Below are 25531 nucleotides of genomic sequence, written 5' to 3' on the forward strand. Positions count from 1 at the left end.
TTGGGGCCTGTACTAATGTGGAATCCATTTAGGCAAAAGTAGTAAAATAGATCAAGTCCTCTTTCGCTGGGGTACCTACTGGCATACTACTTCTTAAAAGAAGGCCAATTAGCAATGAACAGGAAGGAATTTTCAATATCCTTAGAGTTTATTACCATTTTGTCACCCGCAAACAAACACATTTTCTGAGTTTTGATTCATTCGATTAACTTCTTTTACACCATTTTTGTGTAAATGAGTTTCAGTATGTGGCCCGTTAACTCTCAGGATTATAGTTTTATTTATTTATTTTTTATCCCAAGAACATGTTTGACACAAGTTCTGTTCTCTAAATAAATGGAATATTAAACAATAGATTCTGAGACTTACTGGAGATTCACTAGATTTTATTATCTCTGTTCATAGCATTCTTCTGGGCCTACTCCCTGAGAGAATGTAAGTATTTCTTAATAATGTCCATCAGTTTTCATAATAAAATTGCATCTTCCTTTTTACCAAAGAATGTATATAGGGGAATATAAGTCACTTTAAACCTTCTCTGCTCATCTAAGAGAAAAATAAATGGCTTATAAAAGCAATCATCAGAGATCCAGGTTAAAATAGCATTGAAAACACACATCTAAATTTTACTCTTTCACCAAAATAACAACAACAAAAATATACTATCTCAAATATGGGAGAAAAGCAGCTGCTAATGTACTAATTTAAAAAATCAGATTAAGTATATGGTCACTGATAAAGTAGATCTAATACAACCAAATTCCTAAACCAGCCGTAGAGAATAGCTGGAAACAATCTGACTTACCCTGGGGAATCCTCGAAAGTCTTAGAAGCTGGAAACACCAGGGGCTTCTGGTATTCCTGGAAATGAGAATGAAAGGTTGAGAAAAGAATAAAATGAAGGCTATATGGCAAAAACTGATTGAGAATCTTTTAAAACACTACATGCCCTCCTACACTCCACAACATGGAGTAACTGTCCTCCCAACTCCGCCCTAATAGAAGAATGAAAGATTACTCTTCAGAATAGTTTCAAATGGAGGATCTCTGGGCTGGCCATTCTAAGCAAAGTTGTGAGCCAGGGTGACTTACTAAAAAAGGGGCACTAAGTGGAATATAAATAGTGAATCCTGAAGGCTGGAACCCCCACCTTTCTCTATACCCCGAACTCTGGCAGTCAAATCTCTACCCTCTAGTCTGGGGACTGGGAAACCTTTATTTGGGACACCTGATCAGCTCAGAAAGAAATATATACAGATACTGACATCTGGAGCTTGGTGGCTGAAGGTCTGTCAAGACCCACCCTACTGTGAAATCTTCAAGCCCCATTCCCATACTCAGAACATTCAGTCAGTTTTTATTAAGTCACTCTAGAAGCAGAGAAGAATGAATCCATAAACATCTAAGGAAAGTCTATAACAGGAAGGTAGCAATCAAAACAAATAATCAGGGGCACCTGGGTGGCTTGGTGGGTTAAAGCCTCTGTCTTTGGCTCAGGTCATGATCTCAGGGTCCTGGAATCGAGCCCCGCATCCGGCTCTCTGCTCAGCAGGGGGCCTGCTTCCCTTCCTCTCTCTCTGCTTGCCTCTCTGCCTACTTGTGATCTCTCTGTCAAATAAATAAATAAATAAAATCTTTAAAAAACAACAACCAAAAAACCCCCCAAAAAACGCCCCACAAATAATCACAATCCACAAGGGGAAAAAAGTCACTTGGAAGACAATGTCTGTGTGAAAGAAGAAAATAAAAAGAAAGCAACTATTGGGACGCCTGGGTGGCTCAGTTGGTTGGACGACTGCCTTCGGCTCAGGGCGTGATCCTGGAGTCCCGGGATCGAGTCCCACATCAGGCTCCCAGCTCCATGGGGGAGTCTGCTTCGCTCTCTGACCTTCTCCTCGCTCATGCTCTCTCTCACTGTCTCACTCTCTCAAACAGATGAGTGAAATCTTTAAAAAAAAAAAAAAGAAAGCAACTATTATCGATACTTTCTCAAATATAAAAGAAGGCATGATATCCATGATCAGGTCAGGAAATAATAAGAAATAAATAATTAAAGAAAAGTAGTTCTTGGGACGCCTGGGTGGCTCAGTCTGTTAAGTGTCTGCCTTTGGCTCCGATCATGATCCCAGGGTCCTCTGATCAAGTCCTGCATCAGGCTCCTTGCTCAGTGGGGAGCCTGCTTGTCCCTCTGCCTGCCACTCTCCCTGCTTGTGCTCTCCCCACCATCTAACAAATAAATAAAAACTCTTAAAAAAAAAAAGGGGGGTGAGCAAGATCTAACTAAAAAAAAAAAAAAAAAAAAGGAAAAATAAAGAAAAGTAGTTCGTAAAAAAAAATGATGGCAGAAATGAAAGATATCAATGGAGGGGTTAGAAGATTAATTTGTCATAGAAAATAGGGCAAAAGGAAAAAGAGATACAAAGAAGACAAAGAAGGAGGGAAAGTTAAGAAAAAAAAAAAAGGAGCAATCTAGGAGGTTCCACATGTAAAAAATGGCAGCTTACTTGGAAACTTACTGAGAAAACAGAAGAAAGTCACGCATGAAATAATTCAAGGAAACTTCCCAGCATTAAAAAGGAGACTGAAAGTTCCACTGGGTGCCAAACACAATGGATGAAAACAGATTCATGCTAAAATACAACAATGAGAAATTTTAGAACCTTAAAGGAAAAAAAGAAGACTTTAAAACTCTGAATAGAGAGAGAATAAAAATCATAAATCAAAATGAACTATTTGTAGAATAACAGAGAAAATGGAATAACTTCAAAACTCTGGAGGGAAATTATTTCCCAGCTAGAATTCCATGCCTAATCAAACTAACCATCAACAGAGACGCTTTGAAACAAGCACAAATGAAAACAATGAAATGATCTCCAGCACACTCTTTTATGCTCAACCAAAATGAGGAAGCAGATTAAGAAAGCAGTCTACAAGGCACATAGCAGAAGGCAGAGGAATGGCAAGTTGTCTCCTGAGAACCAGGTATGGAGCTGTATTAGTTAATATATGGGACAAGCTCTGTAATAAACTGGTCTAACAAATATAGTGGCTTAAAGAGGCAGAAATCTATTTTTATCTCATGTAACACCCCCAAGGAAAGCAAGGAGGTTGTTGGGACATCTGTGCTTCACACAATCACTCAGGGACCCAGGTTCCTTTCATCTTGTTGCTCATCTGGATTATTGGACTATTCTGCATACTCAAAACTTGAGGATGTATCTATCTACAACGCCTGTGGAGAAAGGATGCACATAAATCCAGAGTAAAAATTAAAGTAGTTTCTACACCGAACTTCCACTCTGGTACCATCAGTGATAACTTAGTCACATGATCACACCTACCAGAAGGGAGCTTATGTAATACAGCTCCTAACTATACAATCGTATCCAGCTTAAATTCTCTCATTACAGAAGACAGAAAAAGTAGATTTTGTGACATAGTACAGTCTCTGCCATAGAGAGCCATCAGCTCAGATTGGATCATGTTTTAAAAACGTGTGGGACCAGAACACTGCAGCTCCCTATATCCATGGCCATCCCTCCCTACAGAGTGAATAGAAAGACAAAATGAAAATCAGCTGAATCACATGCTTTAAAAATAACATCTTTCATAATTCTGATATGTGGCAGGTACTAAATAAGAAAACTATATAGAAGTGTGTTCCTAACATGAACAGTGACATAATAGCTAGAGTCTTTAGGCCCTCCTAAGTGCAATGAAGAAGAAAACATAACTACTCACAGATAAGAGAAATCCCCTCTCACTTAACATACACATATATTTGTATTTGCATAGAATATCTCTGTTAAGGATCTATAAGGAGCAGCTAGCTGTGATTACTTATCAAAAGGAGAACTGGTAATATTTTCACTGTTTTCCTTTTGAATTATATATTATGTACGTTTTTTTTTTTTAAGATTTTATTTATTTATTTGACAGAGAGAGATCACAAGTAGGCAGAGAGGCAGGCAGAGAGAGAAAGAGAGAGGAGGAAGCAGGCTCCCTGCTGAGCAGAGAGCCTGATGCGGGACTCGATCCCAGGACCCTGAGATCATGACCTGAGCCGAAGGCAGCGGCTTAACCCACTGAGCCACCCAGGCGCCCTATTATGTACGTTTATATATGTTTACATCTCATCCAAGAATGAGAGCAGAATTTGTATTCGATCTAAGAATAAAATAAAATACAGTCCCTAAAATAAATAAATAAATAAATAAATAAAAGTACATACACCCTCTCGACCAGCAATGCCAGGAATAAGTTCTAGGAATTTATCCTAAAGATACACCAGTACAACACTTTTTATAGTTAAAAAAGAAAAGAAACCTAAATAGTCAACCGTGGGAGACAGTGTGGAATTAACTAAGCACATCTACACAAGAGAATACAACAAAGCCTCAAAAAGGCATAAATTTTGGAAATTAACAAAAACCAAAATATAAATTGTGATAAGCAACTACATGAATGATTAAATGAATGCAATCTTTGGCTCTGCTTCACAGCCTAATTTAAAAAACATTTAAAATGCATGGCATAACATGAAACTTAAAGCACCTATGAATGTACAGTTGTTCACCTACATCTGTGACTCAATAGCTGCTCAAATCACACTTTTGTTTAAAATAGCAATTGCAATCATACTGTTGACTCAGAAAAGTATTATGGTAAGTCAGCAAAAACACTGGATTTGGTGTTTTTGATTTGGGTCAGTGCTCAGCTCTTTCATTTATTGTCTTATAACCAATGCTGTAACAGACATAAAAGGTCCAAAACTTAGTGCTCAATGAGGTTGCACGGGGAGAAAGGAGGAGAGAAGATACAGCACCACGATTCCTGAGGGGCAATAAAGTTAGTTACCATGGAAATTCAGCTGGGGGTGAGGTGGGGGGATGGGTGGAGGGGAGTCCAGAATCAGAAATAGGGTAGGAATCAGAAATAACAAAGATAAAAATTGGGGTCCAGGGTGAGAAAAGATACAGGCTGATAAAACTAGTGTTGATCCTCTAGTACCTGGTGTTTTCGGTAAGCTCTCTGGACAAGGCAGTCTGGCTCTTTTTCATAAGCTGTCTCCAAGGTGTTGGTTGATGTTTCTGTGATCTAGGCAAAGGTGCTTCATTCCTAGAAGCATCAATTTCCTTATGTGTGATCTGTAAATAAAAAGACATAATCTGAAATGATGGATTTGCAAGGACTCTTACAGATGTAAAATAGTATTAATTTATTTACTACTGTTGTTCAGGGCAACTACATTGAGCTAGAATAAGAGTTAGCAGGACTCAATCCACGGCCATATGCACAGAACAACTGTGGAATCCAGTCTATTGCTGATTGTCAGCATTTTACTGTGATGTCTTCTTTCCTGAGGCTGTGTTTCATGATGTCCTGAAAACTTTCCTAACTCAGGCCTATGTTGAGAGTCCCTTCAAGCTTATTCCTGAAATAAGTTTGTTGCTTATTGTCTGATTTTTCTATCCTAAGCTATTAACTTCACAAGACTAACCCAGAGAATGTGTGACAGATGTAACATCTTAGAATTCTCTTGCAAAAGTTCCTGTGCAATTAGGGAAAAGAATGGTTCTTCAGAATTTTCTGTGGTAGGTGCAACTGTAAAATTATTCCACGATTTAGTTAGAAAATCCATAGTTCACTGGCTCATGCTCTGCTTGCATTCCACCAATGTACATGGTAACTGTTAGCATTCATAATGCCTATTTATTAAATTATCATAGGTCACCTCGTTTTGTTCCTAGTATGATGCAGATGATCTTAAGTAAAAACACATAGCTAAATGTCTGTGGTGTGCAACAAACAGAGTTTAAATATCCTGAATAGAAATCACTGTATTTTCCCAACACCATTTGTTGAAGAGACGTCTTTCTCCTATTGGATATTCTTTCCTATTTTGGGAGATTAAATGACCATTCAGTGGTCAATTTCTGGGCTTTCTATTCTGCTCCATTGATCTATGTGGCCATTTTTGTACCAGTACCATACTTTTTTTTGATCACTACAGCTTTGTAATATAACTTGAAATCCAGAATTGTGATGCCTCCAGCTTTGCTTTTCTTTTTCAAGATTGCTTTGGCTAATCGGCACTTTTGCACTTCCCTACATATTTTAGGATTGTTTGTTCTATCTGTGTGAAAAATGTTATTGGTATTTTGAAAGGGGTTGCATTAAATGTGTAGATCGCCTTGGGTAGTATAGACATTTTAACAATATTGATTCTTGCCATTCATGAACATGGAATGGCTTTCCATTTCTTTGTGTCCTCTTCAATTTTTTCATCAGTGTTCTACAGTTTTCAGCATACGCGCCTTTATCTCTTTGGTTAGGTTTATTCCTAGGTATCTTTTATTGTTTTTGGTAAGTTGTAAATGGGATTGATTCCTTAATTTCTCTTTCTGCTACTTCATTATTGGTGTACAGAAATGCAACCAATTTCTGTACATTAATTTTGTATCCTACTTCACTAAATTTGCTATCTGTTCTAGCAGTTTTTTGGTGAAGTCTTTTGAGTTTTCTATAGAGAGTATCATGTCATCTTCAAATAGTGAAAGTTTAGCTTCTTCCTTGCTGATTTGGATGCTTTTTAATTCTTTTTGTTGTCTGGCTACTATGGCTAGGACTTCCAGTACTATGTTAAATAATAGCCGTGAGAGTGGACTGACTGTAGAGGAAAAGCTCTGTTTCTCCCCACTGAGGATGATATTAGCTGTGGGTTTGGGAAAACTGAGCAGCAACATGCAAAAGAATAAAACTGGAATGCTTTCTTACACCTTCTTACACAACACAAAAATAAATTTAAGATGGATTAAAGACATAAATGGGAGACAGCAAATCATCAAAATCTTAGAGCAGAACACAGGCTGTAACCTTTTTCATGCTGGCTATAGCAACTTCTTTCTAGTATGTCTCCTGAGGCAAGGGAAATAAAAGCAAAAATAAACTATTGGGATTTCATCAAAATAAAAAGCTTCTGCACAGGGAAGGAGACAATCAATAAAATTAAAAGGCAACCTGTGGAATGGGAGAAAATAAATGCAAATGACATATCTGATAATGGGTTAGTATCTAAAAATCTATAAAGAACTTACACAACTCAACATAAAAAATAAACAATCCAGTTTAAAAATGGGCAGAATATGTGAATAAACGTTTTTCCAAAGAAGACATATAAATGGCCAACAGACACATGAAAAGATGCTCAACAACACTTATCATCAGGGAAATACAAATCAAAACTACAATGAGTTATCACTTCACACCTGTCAGAATGGCTAAAATCATCAACAAAAGAAGTAACACGTGTTGGTGAGGATATGGAGAAAAGGGACCACTCTTGCACAGTTAGTAGGAATGCAAACTGGTGCAACGGCTCTGGAAAACAATATGGATATTCCTCAAAACGTTAAAAAGTTACAATCCAGAAACTGCATTACTAGGTATTTACCCAAAGAATACAGTAATATTAATTCAGAGATACATGCATCCTGATGTTTATAGCATGCATTATCTATAATAACCAAACTATGGAAACAGCCAAGTGTCCTTTGACTAATGAATGGATAAAGATGTGGTATGTATATACAATTCTCTCAAAAGAGAATGAAATCTTGCCATTTGCAAGGACATGGATTGAGCTAGAGAGTACTATGTTAAGAAAAATAAGTCAGAGAAAGACAAATGCCATATAATTTCATTCATATGTAAGATTTAAAAAACAGAACGAATGAGCAAAGGAAAAAAGAAGAGAGAGAGTAAGAGAGAGAGAGAGAGGCAAACCAAACAAGTGATAGTTACCAAAGGGGAGATGGGTGGGGGGATGGGTGAAATAGGTGATGGGGATTAAGGAGTGCATTTGTTGTGATGAGCACTGGGTACTGTGTGTAAGTGCTGAATCACTATATTGTAAACCTGAAACATTACACTAACTGGAATTTAAATAAAAACTGAAAAAAAGAAAAGCTGGGGGAAAAAACCAAATCATTGAATTTTGAACAAGCATGTCTTACAGATGATTAACTTGGCAAGAAGTACCTATGCTGGACAAGTATATAGCACCTTATGATGTGTACCTATAATAATCGCTACAATCTGAAAAAATGAACATGTTGAATTAACAGAAATTTAGGTTAGGAAAAAGTAAACATTTTATAGAGCCATAAATTCAGGAGTGAAACACAGAGATTTACCACCATGGCAGAAATGGTTAATTGCTTCCCAATCCCCATTCTCCTTTTCTGTTCATCTATTTGTGCAGTTTGCCACCCAGCTAAAAGTCTGTGTTCTCCAGTCTCCCTGACTGTGTGGCAATTCCTTGCCTCAAATCCCCTATAAAATGTAATGAGGGATGAATAAATACACATGAAAAAAAAAAGTAAGTTAATTATTTGTCGCAATAGCCTGGGAGTATGATAAACCTTGTCTTTCAGCTAAGCGCCTCCCTAACCTAACCTGTGAAGGAGGGGTGATGAGAGTTGACAAAGTAATTAAGTTTGTTTGATCTGAACATATGTGTACGTGGCCATTTCTTATGGTAAATCACAACCAAAAGATGAAAAAAAGCAAACAAATCTGGAAGGACATACATAATTCTAACAATGATCTTCTGCTATTTTAGCACACTTGACAAAAGATAACCATGTTCCTCCGAGACTCAGGAGAAAGAACTAAGAAAGCATGTGGATTTAGAAAAGGATCAGACACACATATTGAGAGAATTGTATCTCTTGTCAATTCTGATCTCGGATCTTATTTCAGACACCAAAATTCTTTTGATTATCTGGGTTCCCCAAATCTCAGCTCAGTGTAAGCTCTTGGCCCTATCCTTTGGGTAATTTATCCCCAAGACTCCTAATTCCTGCTTCAGAACTCCTATAGTTCAAAAAGTCACTGATCTGCTATGCAACTACATGAAATAACGAAGTTGGAGTGTCCTTAAATAATGATATGGCATCTTTTCATGAAGCTGTATATTGTAATAAAAAAATCTGGATCTAGATAACAACAAATCAAATCTTTAGGTGTCAATGTACTGCCATTTTCAATTTTACAAAAGAAGCACAGAAAGATTAAGGGACTTGTCAAAGACCACTTCACTTGTTTGCTAAGAAAAGACCAGAACCAGGTAATCTCTTGTCTCCTAAAAGTTGTTCTTTTCTATACTTAATGGAAGGAGGTCACTTGGGTTCCTACCAAAGGAAAGAATACATTGCAGGAATTTCTTTAATGTTACTTACCACTAAGGGTAGTCATGATGTATCAGTGAGATATTGCCAAAATAATGTGTAACATACTACCCAAAATTCAGGGGCTTAAAACAATAGTCACTATTCTCACAGTTCTGCAGTCAGTTAGGATGGGTCTGCATCAGGTTCTGGTCACTGGGATAGACTAGGCAGCTCTGCTTCACTTCTCTCACCCTTTTCCCAGGACCAGAAAACTAACTGAAGAAATAACATGAGTCCATTGGTAATGGTAATGACCAATGGTAATGACTGAGGCATGAGAGAGCAAGTAGAAACATATGATGCCTTTTTAATGCTTTCCTTGGCCAAAACAAGTTTCATGGTCAATCTCAACATCACTAGGAATAGGAAATTCTACTCCTTCCATCCATGATGGGAGGGGGTAGTGCAAATAATATGGCAAAATACGTGGAGGTATAATCCTCTCGGGAAGAGTTGGCTGGCATTGGGAGCAGGAGTGGGGGTAATGTTAGGTGAAGAGTTGGAATAATAATTAAGTCTACCATAATGTATTGGAAGAAATGGGAGTTTTCACAAAGGCATATTATTTGCAACCAATGCCTATCACAGATGAAGTTGAAAACAAACTGTTTCACAGTTTATAATTCTTTTAAGTGATTATATTTTCTAAAGGAGCCAAATGTATACCAAAGCACAGATTTTTTTTAGGAAACTGATAAAGAAGACAAAGAACTTTACTGATGAAAACTGACTGCCAGCACTGCTTTTAAAAAATATCTTATATGGGGCACCTGGGTGGCTCAGGCAGTTAAGTATCTGACTATTGATTACGGATCGGGTCATGATCTCAGGATTGTGAGACGGAGTAAGATGTCAGACTCTGTGCTGGTTGTGGAGCCTGCTTGAGAGTCTCTTTCCTGCTCCCTTTGCCCCTCTGATCTTCCTTGCTTTAAAAAAATTCTCTTTTAAGTAGCAGATAAATGTTTATTATGTAAACAAAAAAAGAAATATGAAGTGAGTGAAATTGGATGAATACTCGGAGTTTTAAAATGTTGGTTCAATTAACAAAATGTGTTCCTCACCAAGTTATATTTGTGTGTGTGTATAATGGGTGTTTCTTTCATTCTGCATCATCCAGTTAATAATGACTTTTAACCAAGTAATTGTTATAAGATACCAGGCACAAAATCTATTTCCTCATTATTCTTTAAGAAGTCAATGGAGAAAGCTGAGAAAGCTGAGAGGTTTTCTTTTCATTTGTTTTGTATTTGTTTATTTTTATTTTATTTATTTATTTTAAGATTTTATTTATTTATTTGACAGACAGAGATCACAAGCAGGCAGAGAGGCAGGGAGAGAGAGAGGGGGAAGCAGGCTCCCTGATGAGCAGAGCAAGGACCCTGGGATCACGACCTGGGCCAAAGGCAAAGGTTTTAACCCACTGAGCCACCCAGGCGTCCCAATATTACCTGACTTAAATTGACAAGTAGCATACCTGCTTCTACAATCATAGCTTCGTGTTGTACTAGTACTGAGTAAATGTGCTTACTATAAAACTGTCAAGAATCTGAATTTAATTTATTGTTCAGCCTTGCTGGGAAAAGATCTGTGGGCCTTCTCTGGAGTCAACTAGTACTTGATTTATAACTAGTTGTTCAGAACATACTAATACCAGAAAAAAAAAAAAGTCAAGTATGTTTTCCTCATTTGATCAAAAATTTAAAAAAAAAAATTAAAAAATAAAAGTGAGGCCTGCTCTCCTATTCATTGTTAGCTGAAGTAACACATATTAAAGAAATGAATGTTAAATTATTCACTTTTGATACCTCAAAGGTACCAAATTCTTAGCACATCTGATCATAGTGCAGAATACATTTGCAGTCATTCAGGCTTTCTGTTTGGAGATATCACTGAATGTTAAGAATTGACTCAATGAGAAATAACCACTCTTTCAGATTTGATTTATGGAGGTACTCAAATAGGCTAAAGAATATCACAGTGAAGGTCATTTACAAACTCTGCAATGAATCAAAGTTTTGTCTTTTTTTTTTTTTTTTTTTTTTTGCAGCCAGTTTGTTGCTATCACAAGCAGTCTCTTTGGAGCCCAAATCATGGACACTTCAACCACTCCCTTCGAGTAAGGTAACTAAAACTACCCTTCTGTGGCCTGCCTCCATGATGCCTCTGTAGTTTTGACCTGATTACCTTTTCTTCTCAAAGGGGGACATTCTTAAGCATTAAAAAAAAAAAAAAAAAAAGATTTTATTTATTTATGTGAAGGGGGAGGGGGAGAGGGAGAGGGCAAAGCAGGCTCCCTGCTGATAAGGAATCTGACACAGGGCTTGATCTCAGGACCCTGGGATCATGACCTGAGCTGAAGGCAGATGCTTAACCAACTGGACCACCCAGGCACCCCCTCTTAAGCATTTCTGAGGAACAACTAAATATGAATGTAGAGCTTATTAGGAATGTTTACATTTGGTCCAACAATTCTAAAAAATTCCAAAATATATAGACCATTTCTGTTTGTATTCTCTTTTACTACAGGTACTTAATACAATCCTGGAATATTGTGTGTGCTCTGTTAAGATTTGTTGAATAAACTAATGAAACATTACTAATGACAAGACCAAAAAATTTTAGGGGGCACACAAAGGACATGGATTTTCACAAATGGCCCCCTAACGATGATATTACATGAATAAAAATAAAGAGTAGCCTTTTATCTATGATATCAGTAGAAACCATTTTCCTTTGTTGCAGTCAAAATGGGCAAAAAACAATGATTAATCTCCATTAATTGCTCTTAAAAACACCATTTTTTTCCAAATCAATGGAATATTATCCTTACTGCTTAAAGTGGCTTGAATGTTCAACAATACACACATTTTTTGTAGTTGCTCACAAAATCACAATCTCAGTATGTTCTTCATTTTATGGAGAATCAACAGTGGAAAACACAGACTTCAAGACCCCCAACTGCCTCAATGATTACTGACTATAGGATTTATTTTAATCATTACTTCTTTATTTCTAATTTTAGTATAATTGTTTCTAGTCTTTTATCTAGACTTATCTTTATGGAGTGAATAAAATATTTTATAAACAAAAAAGCTATCATTGTTTTTGAAATTTAAATTTACAGTGCAAAATTTTCCCTATGCTATCAAAACCTTTGTAAGTCATATCTTTTTTTTTTTTTTGGCCGGGGGTCAGGAGGCAACATAGAGCCCAATGTGAGACTTAAACTCACAACTCTGAAATCAAGACCCGAGATGAGATCAAGAGACAGGTGCTTAATGGATTGAGCCACCCAGACACTCCTGTAAGTCATTCTAATAGTACCTAATAATCAATTAGTTATATATACTAAATCCTATATGTCTACTCCTTAGTCATTAAGTTTACTCTACTACCTCCATTTTAAATCATTATATACAAGATTGTCATGTGCGTATCTACACATATTATGGTTTTAGGCATTCCAGATTATTTTCTTAGGCTAAATTCAATAAGTAAAATTATTGGGCCAAATAATGAGGAAATTTTGAGATATTTTATTCAGATTTTCCAATCTCTTTTAAAAAACTTGATCACAGAAAGTGCTGCCACTAATTTCACATTTGAGGGATAGCCTCATTTCCATCTCACCAGTGTTTAGCTTGGTCTTATTTTAAAGGATACCTTGTTAATTTGTAAGATGAAAATGACATTATTATTGCTTTAAATCCACAACACTTTCATTACTAGTAAAGTTAATTCACTTGTCTTAATGACTGTTTGTATAAGGACAATGTCCAATGTCTGACTGATTTCTACAGTTAAATACTTACCACATACCACTATTCCCCTGGCAACCAGAACTAGGTAGCACCTATGCCCTTCTCTGGCTGCACCTTTCTCTACAAGGCAAGGAATCCATGGGGCCAAGGGGACATGCTACCTGAAGCTAGCTGTGCCCTCTTGCTACCACAATCTAGGTACCCAGTACCTGAAATTTCCTGTATGGATGGTTCCAATTCTATTTCAGGGGTGGCCTGGGCCCCTTTCATAACTTCCTCCTCCTGAGGGCGTCCATCTGTAGGCTTGCCCTAGACATCAATGTTATGACTCTTCTATATGTTACATATTGAGTATACTGTTTCTAAACTAACTCACAAAATTAATCCCTGGAACTTTTATGTTCAGGTTCAGCAAGCTGCAGGGCCAAGTTATTAAACACACAAGATTTGGAGTTGACATATCTTTTCAAATTTTTGAATCCTAGCTCTGCCATTTACTAGTTTTGAGATGTTAAGCAACCTAATGACTCTAACCTCATGGAGCCTCATATCAGAATATAGATACTTTCTAATATTAGCATTATGGAATTCTTTAGTGTATATAGTGTGTGACATAAAATAATCACTTGATAAATTATAGTCTTCACTGTGAGAAGAAATAATCAAGTATTAGGAAAAAAGATGCATTCTCTACATCTTCTGAGTATGTATTCAGGCAGAAGGTGTGCTGTGATCTTCTTGTATATGTGTATGTATTCACAAATATGATCACAGAGAAACTGGTTAAAACTGAAAATGGAATGTTAAAGATTGACTGAGTTTGGCTTGAAAGGTGAAGTAGTAGTAAAAACATATTCAATCTACATTGTTTGAAATCACAACATGTTGTATTATAAGGAGAATCAAACAGAAAATCAGCAAGTCTTACATTCTTACTATACTCGTAGGAAATTAAATACTCTGAATTACAATTTCCCTATCTATAAAATAGCAAAAATGATATTTCACATGATAGTATAATTTGATATATTTATGTTTACTTATTTTATGTTTATATGAATATGTAGATATAAATTATAAAATGTTATTCATCTTTAATATTAGTAGTAAGAGTAGTATCTCGGGTAGTTATATGTGTTTCTGTGCTAGGTTTACATTCGCTACTCTAGTTAGAATATTTTCACCCAAAAAGTACATATATTCATTTTGGCTTTCATGGTGTCTTGTTGAATTAGCATCAAAAATTAAACGAAAAAAATGGGGCGCCTGGGTGGCTCAGTGGGTTAAGTCTCTGCCTTCAGCTCAGATCAGGATCTCAGGGTCCTGGGATCAAGCCCTGCATTGGGCTCTCTGCTTGGCAGGGATCCTGTTTCCCCCCCCCTCTCTCTTTGCCCGCCTCTCTGACTACTTGTGATCTCTGTCTGTCAAATAAATACATAAAATCTTAAAAAAAAATTAAATGAAAAGTAAACATACTCAATGAGACAAAAAGAAACGAAGTAGATCTAAAACTTTTAACTCTGGGGACATGAGATTGAATTTAACCTAATCCAATTATGGTTAAAAAAACCTTCAGATAAGAAAATGAAAGTGATATACCTCATTATTTGTGTGTGTCAGCAAGAGAAAGAGAGAGAGAGAGGGAGAGAAAGAGAGAGAGAGACAGTAGGCCATGCCTTACAGAAAGAGTGGTAGAAACTCATGATTCATTCATTCTCTGTATATAAAAAAAAAACTCTAAACCTAAGAAACATAAATAGAGTAACAGGTTAAAAACAAATTGTAGAGGGAGAAGGAAGAACTGTCACAACCCTAACTTAATATTAACACTCTAAGTATGGATATTGGTGTCTTATCCTTCAAAAGTGAAGTACAATGGCCCTACTGGGTTCATGTGGTCTTCTCCTTCCCATCATCCTGGCTAGAATTTAAGTTGGAAATCAATGATGGACTATGTTTTTATTTTCTTTCCATTAATCCTAGTTTTTTCTTTTTTTAATAAAAATAACCTTTTCCAAGATATTTGATATTTGGTTACCCTTCATATCTGTCTTGCCTCATCTCATAAAATTCTCTCCTGTTTCTCAAAAGTGCTCTTAATGTTGATCTTTGTGTGACAACCCTTCTGAGATTATATATATATATATATATATATATATATTTATTTATTTATTAATGACTGAAAGTATTTTCATTTTACATCCTCCTCTGAATGGTAATTTAGCTGGACATAAAATTATAGGTCAAAGTTCATTTCCTTTTATACTTTAAAAATATTACTTCATTATCTTCTTTCTTCTAGTATTACTAGTGAAAACTACAAAGTTACAGTTTTTTCCCTGTAGGTACTCTTTTAAAATTATATAGTATTCTATCTTCGTTTCTGATATTCCTAAATTTCTCTACACATTTCAGGTGTGAATTTTTCTTCTTTATATCTTTTCTTGATGCTCTATAAACCCATTTTATCTGAAACTTACTTTTTAATACTGGGAAATTTATTTCCATTATTTCTTCAAATATTTTCTTCACTTCATTTTTACCTTTTTTTTCCCCCTGAACATTCCATTATGTCTTCTATTCCTATCCTTCATATCTCTTTACCTTTTCTTTTTATATTTTAAAACTCTTTATTATTTCCTGATAACTCTGGAGGATCACCCAGTGTGATTTTCCAATTCAACTAAATTTGTCTTTAGGTGCATTCAACAGATAATTCATTTTATATATTAGGTTCCATATTTCAAATAATTTTTTATACCTAATACTTCCACTTGTTTATTCTTTATGACTCTAGCTGTGTTTCACATTGCTAATATCATTCATTATCTCATTAAAGTTAGCATGTTTATTTCATTGGTTCAAGTACTAGTCAGAATAGATTATGATGTAGAAACAAAGGAAATCTCCTAAACTCAGTGGTTTCGTGCAAAGTTCACTACACATCCAGGCAATGCTTTGGGGCAACATATGTAGTATCTCAGGAATCACATGGTTGCAGGTTCCACCATCATATTTTCAAACCATGTGGAGAATGCAATCCATTTGGCCAACACAGTAGGATAAAAGCTCTGGAGAATCTTGTATTGGTAATTAAAAGCATCACTCAGAAATAATAAATCATAACTTTGATTCATAAAAAAAGACCTAGTACTAGTCACATGTTCTGCTTAACTGCAAAGGTGGAAAAGTATAACCCTCTTACTTTCCTGGAAGGAGAGAAGAATATGATATGGATGAACTTTCTAAATCACTAGGTCCCTCTGTTCTAGTACTTCTGCTTCAGGTTACATATACTGTTCTGTTTATTAATTTTCTTTAGGGGTAATTGAACTTAGCTGTAAAGGAAGAGTCACCATCATAACGGTTATTGTGTCAACTTGGTAGGCCATGGTACCCAGATATTTGGTCAAACATTAATCTAGATGTTGCTGTGATAAAATTTAGAATAAATTTAATTTAGATAAATTTAACATTTAAATCAGTAGACTCTAAATAAAGTAGACCACAGTATGAATGAACCTCACCCAAATAGCTGAAGTTCTTGTTAGAAAAACACTGACCTCTATAGGAAGATAGAATTCTGCCAGCAGACTCTCTTTGGGCTAGAATTACAACACTAACTCTTCTCTGGGTCTGTAGGCTACTCTGCAGATTATGGATGTGCCAACCTCCATTATCAAGGGAGCCAATTCCTTAAACCAAATGTCTCTATCTATGAAGTATTTCCTACTGGTTTTGTTTCTTTGGAAAATCCTATTACAGTATAAAGCTTGAGAGTCATGGACTCTCACTAGCAAATGGTTGTGTACTTTTGTACATATGCAAAAGTAAGAAACTTACATGCAATCAGTAACACTGCTGTATCTTTCTACTCCATTTCCATTCCAATATATATGTTTTGCAGCAACTTCTGAGTATGTTTAAGTTATTACTAGCTGTACTTGTGTAAAAATATCTTCTAGGAATAGAACACAATTCATCCTGCATCATGACATCAAACAGGTCATATTGTAATATGAAATAATATGAAATATTGTGAAAACGTTCTACAGTGGCCAGCATTGAGAATATGAAGGAATGCACAAAGCCAGAAAATGATATGTAGAAAATGATTACAATCATCAGATATGGAAAACTGTAAGAGAAGAAGTTGTTTCTCATTGACCCCTACTCAAAATGAAAGTTCTTTCCTTTTAGAAATATGATACAAAATTGAAAATATAAAAAATTTCAAATGCAACATAAAATTTTTCCTTTTAGATACAAATCATGCAAAATAGGATTGACCAGATGTCCTGTGAGCTGCACAAAGCAGAAAAACTATAGAAATATTAAAAATACATCAGTGTGTGAAGCACATGTAAAAATACATCAGTGTGTGAAGCACAGTGATACAGATATCAGTAACAAAAACAGAATTCAATCAATCATAATATAGGAAAATCTAAAATAATCTTTCCCTTTAAAAAAAAAAAAAGATTTATTTATTTATTTGAGAGAGAGAACACTACCAGGGAGAGAGGTAGAGGGAGAAGCATACTATCCACTGAGCTGGGAGCCTGACACAGGGCTTCATCCCAGGACCTGGAGATCATGACCAGAGCCAGAGGCAGATACTTAACCACCTGAGCCACTCAGGCTCCCCTCTTTCCTTTTTTTAAACTGTAATTATCTTTGATAATTTTGGGGGCACCTGGGTGGTTCAGTTGGTTAAGGGTCTGACTCTTGATCTCAGCTCAGTTAAGGGTCTGACTCTTGACGTCAGAATCATGAGTTCAAGCCTTGCACTGGGCTCCATGCTGGGCAATGAACCTACTTTAAAAAAAATAAAATACAATTATTGAAAGATGAAGAGGTGACCAAAAAAAAAAAAGGTAAAGACTTCTCTAAGGATATGTCAGCTAGTAAATAATAAAAGTTATTTTCCTAGATTTAGTGATCTTTGTGATATTTGTCAGGTGGTTAGCATGTATATTTTATTGTGATTTCTTCTATCATCCTAAGCATTCATCTTTGTATCTGATTTTGTATTTGTAATTTTGTTTTTCTTTTTTATAAGATAAAAAATTATATAATTTTCAGGCTTCAGATTTCTGGATTCATCCTTCTCAGAGTTTTGTTCTCTGTCATTCAAATTCCCAGTGGTTAAGCCCCGCAGATTCCCCTGAAATCCCTCTGGTATGAGACCAGAGCAGGGGTCCCACAAAGTTACCCACGATGCTGGGGTTGCTTGTTGTGCCCCTAGGCTCTCTTTTCCCATTGAAGGAACCAACCAGAGTCTCAGTAGAGACCTTTCTGTGTGCTGCTGTGCTGGCTTGGGGAAAGGGCAATGTGCTCCCTTACATAGCTGCTCCTCTTAGCCTTAGGAGGAGGAGCCTCCTCCTCCTCCCTACATAGCTGCCTCCGCCTCCGTGCAAGGGGTGCTGCAGCCCAGCCCCCCTGTGTTCTAGGAATCTCTCAGTAGTATCTTTTCCATGACAAGTTGTTAGTTGTTGTTCTTGTGAGGGGAAGCAAAGTCAGGAACAACCTGTGTCGCCATCTTGATAACATCACTTTCCAGGGGTCTCATTCTCATGTCTGATGAACACATATCTTCTTGGGGGTATCAACTATTCTATCTGGCTAATGTTTATTTATTTTTTAAAAAGATTTATTTATTTATTTATTTGACAGAGAGAAATCACAAGTAGATGGAGAGGCAGGCAGAGAGAGAGAGGGAAGTAGGCTCCCTGCCGAGCAAAGAGCCCAATGCAGGACTCGATCCCAGGACCCTGAGATCATGACCTGAGCCGAAGGCAGCGGCTTAACCCACTGAGCCACCCAGGTGCCCCTGGCTAATGTTTAATGGCACCAGATTAAACACTGATTTGGATCAGTCCAGGTTAGTTTGGGAGGCAGAGATAAGGCTATAGTATCTTGGGCTCCACAGAATCCTTGGTGACTTTTTGGCTAACCCTCCAGCAGGCAGCTACTCTACTCAGAGTTTCTTTAAAGCCTGAGGTGAATCAACAAAAGCGGGTACACTCTATTCCCTATGCTGTAACCTGAATATTTTGGTTGAGAAATAAATCCTGGAGAGCAGCTGGTCAGTTTAAACTAATGTTGGTAACTTTCTGTCCAAGCAGGATTTTTTATGCACTGCTATAATAATCCGCCCACTAGCAACCGCACTGTTAAGCTTCACTGAGCTTCTGGAGAGAGGCAGGTATCTGTAGAAATGCTTGCAGGTCATGACTGTTCCAGGGCAAAGCAAGAAAAAGGCAAGTGAGGCTTAAAAAAACTTTCTCTTCTTAAACTTTAGCATATATCAGAATTATCAGAACAGCTTACAGAACATAGATTTCTGGGTCCTGCTTTAAGTTTTTGACTCAGCAGATCTGGGGTTAGCCACTAATTTGTATTTCTAATATGTTCTGATGTCTAACAATGCTACTGGTCTGAGGACCATACCTGAGAACCACTGTTGTAACCCATTCTTCCATTTGCTGCTGCCTCTGGCTTTGCTCTGCCCCAGGCTGCTATTATTCAACTGTCCTGGGCAAACCACTTCTCAGATGGCCTTCTACCTGGAAGAAGGGCTGGGGAGGGCAAGGGATGGGGTTTCTCCTTTGACAGTTCCTTAAAACCATACTTCCCTTTTGCTTCTATAATCTCCCAGGGCTCATTTTGGAGGACAGAGCCTGAAACCTATTATTTCACCATCTTGGCAAAACCGGAACCCATACCTCTTCTACCCTCCTCCTGTCTTCTTAGTTTAATATTTACCTAAACTCTTGGTGATGAATCACCCTAGTCTTACCAGATTAAAATGAAGTAATATAGAAATGCCTCGTTAAACTGACTATTCTTATTCAATTAAGTAACAACATAAAGTACACCAAGACTTCAAAATTGTCATCTGAAAGCATGTCCAACAGCAGACTGCGTCTATCATAGCAAGTTCCCTCTGGAATAAAACATTAAAAAAAAAGGTCAGCTTGATGAAGAAGGGGGTGGCAAAAGATCATGAAAAGAAAGCAGAGCAGGGCAGAAAGTTTCTAAAACCGGTGATTGTGAGCGCAAAGTTACAGTTATATGAATTTTAGACCAAGACTTTTTAAACTATCCAATGTTTGCCTTAAGTTGGAAATAAAAGTCTTTAGAATCTTGATCATGCAGCAGTATTTTAATTATATATGTAGAGGTTTTTTAATCTATTGCCATTTAAAGAATATGTCTAATAACTTAAAGTAATAGTTTATAGTCAATGACTCACTACAAAGGAAAATGCTGGACATTTTTTAAATGAAGGAAAACAAAGAGGAATAATAGAAGAAAAAATTATATATTATGAAAACTCTATATAGTGAGACTGGGATCTTATCAAAGGCAAGCTATTGATCTTTATTTGAATATCACACACACACACACACACACTCACACACATACAAATAATACATTTCTTGTCTCTAAGTGTCTAATTTGTACTCTGTTTTCCAGAGGAGTCCTTTGATTGCCCTAAGCATGCCAGCTACAGGATGAAGACTAAACTGTAGATTTCTACCTAAACAAAACTAAGAAGAGATCTTTTATTTTTATTTTTTGGAAATGATTTTAAAATGTTAGAAAAAGTTGTATATATGTTATAGAGTATATGAACAATTTTTCATGGAATTACTCTCCTGGTACTTTCTTTCTTCCTACTTTACTGTATCAACAAATAGAACAATAAAGAGCACTCTGAAAAATCCTGCCCTAGCTTATCAAAAAATCTGAAATCAACAATGGCGCAGATTTAAAAGTAGAGTTTTTCTGTTTAAGCTGGGAAAAGTTGAGGATAATTTCGTAGGCCTCAGAGGCAGAGCCACAAACACCGGACTCAGTACCTGAGCCTGGCTGTCTTCGCCCATCCTACTCTCCAGAGGAAGCCCCCTTGCCTGTGATCCAGCTCTCCCTGAAGAATGACAATGAAAGATCAGTGCCAAATTACAGTAATTTAAGACTTTTTAACAATTTTCTATTAGCAGAAAATAATCCACATGCATCTGAGGAGTGGAGTGAGGTTAACAATTCAATCACATTTTCAATCTTTGAAGGAATCTTACTCTCCTGAAATAAACTTTACACACACACACACACACACACACACACACACAGAGTCAATATAGGTTGTTTTTGGAGTGTTAGTGTTCATAGTTCCTAAGGAGAGCATTGTTTAAGTTAGTCCTTTGCTCACTATGTAAATTATTTCACTTTAGTGGTTCAAGGAAAGTGAGCATGGTATAATAATTTGCAAATTCCTTAATGCAGATCTAGCAAAGTAGAATCTCCCATTGCAGTCTTGACTGATGAAACTTTCCTTTGTATGTGTCAGAATTGTTCAGAATTGTTTGTTGAGGTATTTCATTTATCAGGAAATAGTTTTTTTGTTTGTTTTTTTTTTTTTAAATACAAAAAGCCCAAAGAAAGAGCCTCAAATCTATAGCAAGCAGTTTTCCTTCTAAGAACATCAGTATTATTAGGCATATTGTGGCTGAGAACAGTTGATACCCCCAAGAAGATATGTGTTCATCAGACATGAGAACAGCCACAATAGGAGAAAAGACAGCTTTGGAGGCACAGCAGGGTTTGGGGAGCACAAGGGTGCCAGGGACAATCACTGTATTTATGTCACTTGTTTTGCAACTTTCTGTGTCTACCTTCAATTGGCAGGGCTCCGTGTCCTTGGAGGGAATTCTTTGTGGGCTCATTTCAAAGTTTTCTCTGAACATGAAGGCTTCGGCGCCCCATGCTGTCATGAAGAGAGACTGAATAGGCTGCACTTTGACCTGTATAGGTGCAGGAATCAGCAACAACAAAAGCTCTTTGATGTAAACAGCAAACTGTACAATGCTTGCACTTAAGATGCTACATTATCTGAAGTATAGTGTTCTGAATGCTCAAAAACAATTTTGTAACATAAGTAATCTCTTCACTGAGAGAGCAACTCCTATATATACATTTTTTTACCAAGGCAGGGGATGCATGAGTGAAAGGGGCAGAGTGGGCCCAGAGTGTACTCCTCTGCTTCTTCCACTTGAAAAATCTTTAGAGAAAGAGTCTTCTGATGAAACTGCAAATCCGAAGAAAAACATGACTAGTGTTCTATTCCCTCAGGGCGACATATCCATGCATTAGTTAAGATTTCTGAATCCACAGGACTTTTATACAAAGAATTCTCAGTGTCCAACTTCCTAGTGTTGTGAGAAATCAACTGGGAAGATAATTTGTGGCAAAGGACAGAGAATTGAACATAAGAGCTGGTCTCCATCGGCGTGATCTGAGGTTATAATCCCACAAAGAAAAATGACATTATTGAGTTAATTCTTTCTGTTCTTTGAGAATTATCTTCCTTGGCTATGAAATGAGGATTGGCATCATTTTCTTTAAGATCCATTTAAGCTTGACTAGCATCTACGAATTGTTCATTGGAAAGGGCACAAAAGGATCACTGTCACCACGTTACTTTTCCACCTCTGATTTAAGGTTGAGGCACCAGTTTGGTCAGGACAGCAGAACCGAGTCAGGCTGCCTGGGCCTGAACATTGGTACTTCCACCCACCAGCTGCATGACCCTAACACATTCCCCATCTGAAAAATGGTGAGGAAAAGAACTCACCTTATAGCGTGGTTGTGAGGATTAAATGTGTTAATTCAGGTGACGACACTGCAAAGTACCATGAACATGCAAATGGTCATACGGAACACCCCCCCCCCTTTTAAAAATAAAGTTACATTTTACTGTTAGAAATGCATTTACTCTTAAGAAGATCAAAGACACAGGCCCAGCCATTTCCACATTTGGCTCTCACATTGATCCACATGCTTTTAGATTCTCTCAGAAGCCTGTAACTATTTCAGTTTACATGACTGTTCACAATAAAAATCGATTCTGCTCCATGAACTCTTTTCTCATGATTATTGCTTTAGATCTTTGTTTCCATCACCTTCACATTGAAATAACACGCAGAACACTATTGATTTCACCCGTTTTGGTAAAACAAGAGAAATCTTTGATTTTATCAGGCATCCTTCATTTTAAAAACAACTATGATTCAGCAAGGTTTTAATCATTCTTTTTTTCCACCATGCTTCCAAGATTCTTCATACGCTGCCCGTTTTATTTATTTATTTTTTAATTGAAAAGAGAAGAAACCTTTCTATAAAAACTGTTTTTTTTTTTTTCCCATCAAGAAATGGATTGGAACAAAAATGCTGGAGGTCAGGTGAGGGAAAGAGTAAGTCTGTGAGCAAGATGTCTGTCTAATGTGTCTGAGAGTGAGAAGGAGAAGTTGGAAGGAGAACGACAGGCACAGAGAAGGGAACAGATTGAGAAACTAATTTTAAGCAGAATATACTAAAGGGAAATAGAAGACTTGAAAAAAAATAAGGGAGTGGGCACCAAAAAGAAAAAGTCTGATAAAGAGTAAAGAGATAAAAAATTATAGCAATTCATGTATATGACAAATTCAAAGCACATTTGAATAGAAGTGCCAAAAGAAACACCAAAAGAAGGGACTTTTTAAAAAAAGATTTTATTTATTTATTTGACAGAGACACAGCAAGAGAGGGAACACAGCAGAGGGAGTGGGAGAGGGAGAAGCAGGTTTCCCTTGGAGCAGAGAGCCCCACGTGGGGCTCAATACCAGAACCCTGGGATCAATGACCTGAGCCAAAGGCAGATGCTTAACAACTGAGCCACCCAGGCACTCCCAAAAGAAGAGACTTAATGAAAGATTTTCATCGCCTACATGGAACGGAGATTCTTATCCCTAAACTTTATTTATTGATTTTTGGTTGAAGTGTGTCTATTCTCAAATTTTTCTTTTTTTTTTTTTTTTTTTAATTCTCAAATTTAAAACTTATTACCCTCTGGTACCATTTTCTTATTTCTTTTATTATAATTAAAATAATCATGTCTTCCCATCCAAGTACTAACCAGGCCCAACCCTGCTTAGCTTCTGAGATCAGACAAGATCAGGTACATTCAGGGTGGTATGGCTGTAGACTCTTTTGTAATTATTGTTAAGGATAAATAATTCATTAAAATACAAGTATATATTCCATTCTTAAGTATTTTTCCCTCTTCCATACTGAGAAAGTGGACCACCATTCAAATTATCTGTTCAAATTACCTAAAGTTGTGCACTGAGAAAATGTGCTTAGACTTCGAGGGTCTATCAGCATGACACTATATAGATACTCCACATATTTTACCCACTGAACAAAAATAAAAATTATGGAAAAAAAATACTAATCCATGTAAAATCTCCCCTGAGCTGCCAAGAAACTAAGAAATAGGAGTTTTTGGTGACTCTGAAGCTGGGAAGATCCCAGCTGGCCTGAGGACATTGGATCTCATTGTCTCCCAATCCCTGTGACCCTTTCCCAACGCCCCTCAATAAAATGGTTTGACTCCACTCCCTCCAAAAAGAAGACACAGAGGTTAAAAATGAAGAGAAAGAGGGAATTTATAGAGATAAGTGTTTGCCAGTTGTCTTTCACCAGGAAGCAGACTGCTCACCTTGGTGCCCCTGATTTTCTATTTTGCTGCTATTACAGGAATGGTAGACCAAAGACGAATCCTACTTCCTACCAGAAGGGAAACAAGGAGGAGATCCTATGGGAAGCTGGGACTCCAGAGGGCCACACTCTCAGTGCAAAGGTGAATCAGACATAAAAGCACATTGCAGATGAACTCTGCCTATTTTTTATGGACAAAAGGAACAAAAAGAAATGCCCCTTGATAATATGAACAAAAAACTGACCAGAATGGTTTACAATACAAGTGCTGAAGAGGATATCAGTAATGAACTTTTATTAGAGCTGGTTTTAAAAAAAAAAAAATCCATTATCTTGCCAAAATATGGGGAAGGACGTCAAGATTGTTGAGGAGGCAAGAATATGGAAAGAAGGGGCGCCTGGGTGGCTCAGTGGGTTAAAGCTTCTGCCTTCGGCTCAGGTCATGATCCCAGGGTCCTGGGATCAAGCCCCACGTTGGGCTCTCTGTTCCTCAGGGAGCCTGCTTCCTCCCCCCCTCTCTGCCTGCTTGTGATTTCTCTCTCTCTGTCAAATAAATAAAAAATCTTAAAAAAAAAAAGAATATGTAAAGAAAATGTGTCTCTTTTATTGAAAATTGAAGAGACTAAGTTCAGCAGCAGGGTATTGGATGCTTGTATTTGTGTGTGGATAAAACAAAAGGAGACAGGCAGGAAATAAGCATTTCTGGAGGCACCAAAACTAATTTAATGAATAGCCTCAACAAAGACAGAGATTGCAGGTTCTTATTCAGGGGCCCTTTAGAAGCAAGGCTCGCTGAAGGGGCTGGCCATTCAATTTTAAGAGAAAATTTAAAATGATCCTTTCATGATTTCTCTGTGGGAGGCATAGCATCTGAATGCCAGGGAGTCTTTATTCTCTTCTCTTCTAACTTCCCTAAATCTGATACTCAGTAGAAGAAAAATGGCCATAGGGATTCACACATTTATACAGCATCCCTAGAGTATCTGCTCTGAA

The 25531-nt window shown here is 37.0% G+C and overlaps 1 long non-coding RNA gene across 1 annotated transcript in view; it reads right to left on the bottom strand.

Annotated features, from left to right (window-relative positions):
• Window positions 1–803: 803 nt before the first annotated feature.
• LOC122901701 overlaps window positions 804–25531 on the bottom strand; it is a 79069-nt gene continuing 54341 nt past the window's right edge. The window contains exons 2-3 of the long non-coding RNA XR_006383661.1: window positions 5011–5147; window positions 804–861 (exon numbers count right to left, since the gene is read on the bottom strand). This is a non-coding gene — a long non-coding RNA (uncharacterized LOC122901701). The remainder of the gene's footprint in view (window positions 862–5010; window positions 5148–25531) is intronic.

This window comes from Neovison vison, chromosome 1 (assembly GCF_020171115.1).
Source record: "Neovison vison isolate M4711 chromosome 1, ASM_NN_V1, whole genome shotgun sequence".
In the NCBI taxonomy this organism is placed as follows: Eukaryota; Metazoa; Chordata; class Mammalia; order Carnivora; family Mustelidae; genus Neogale; species Neogale vison.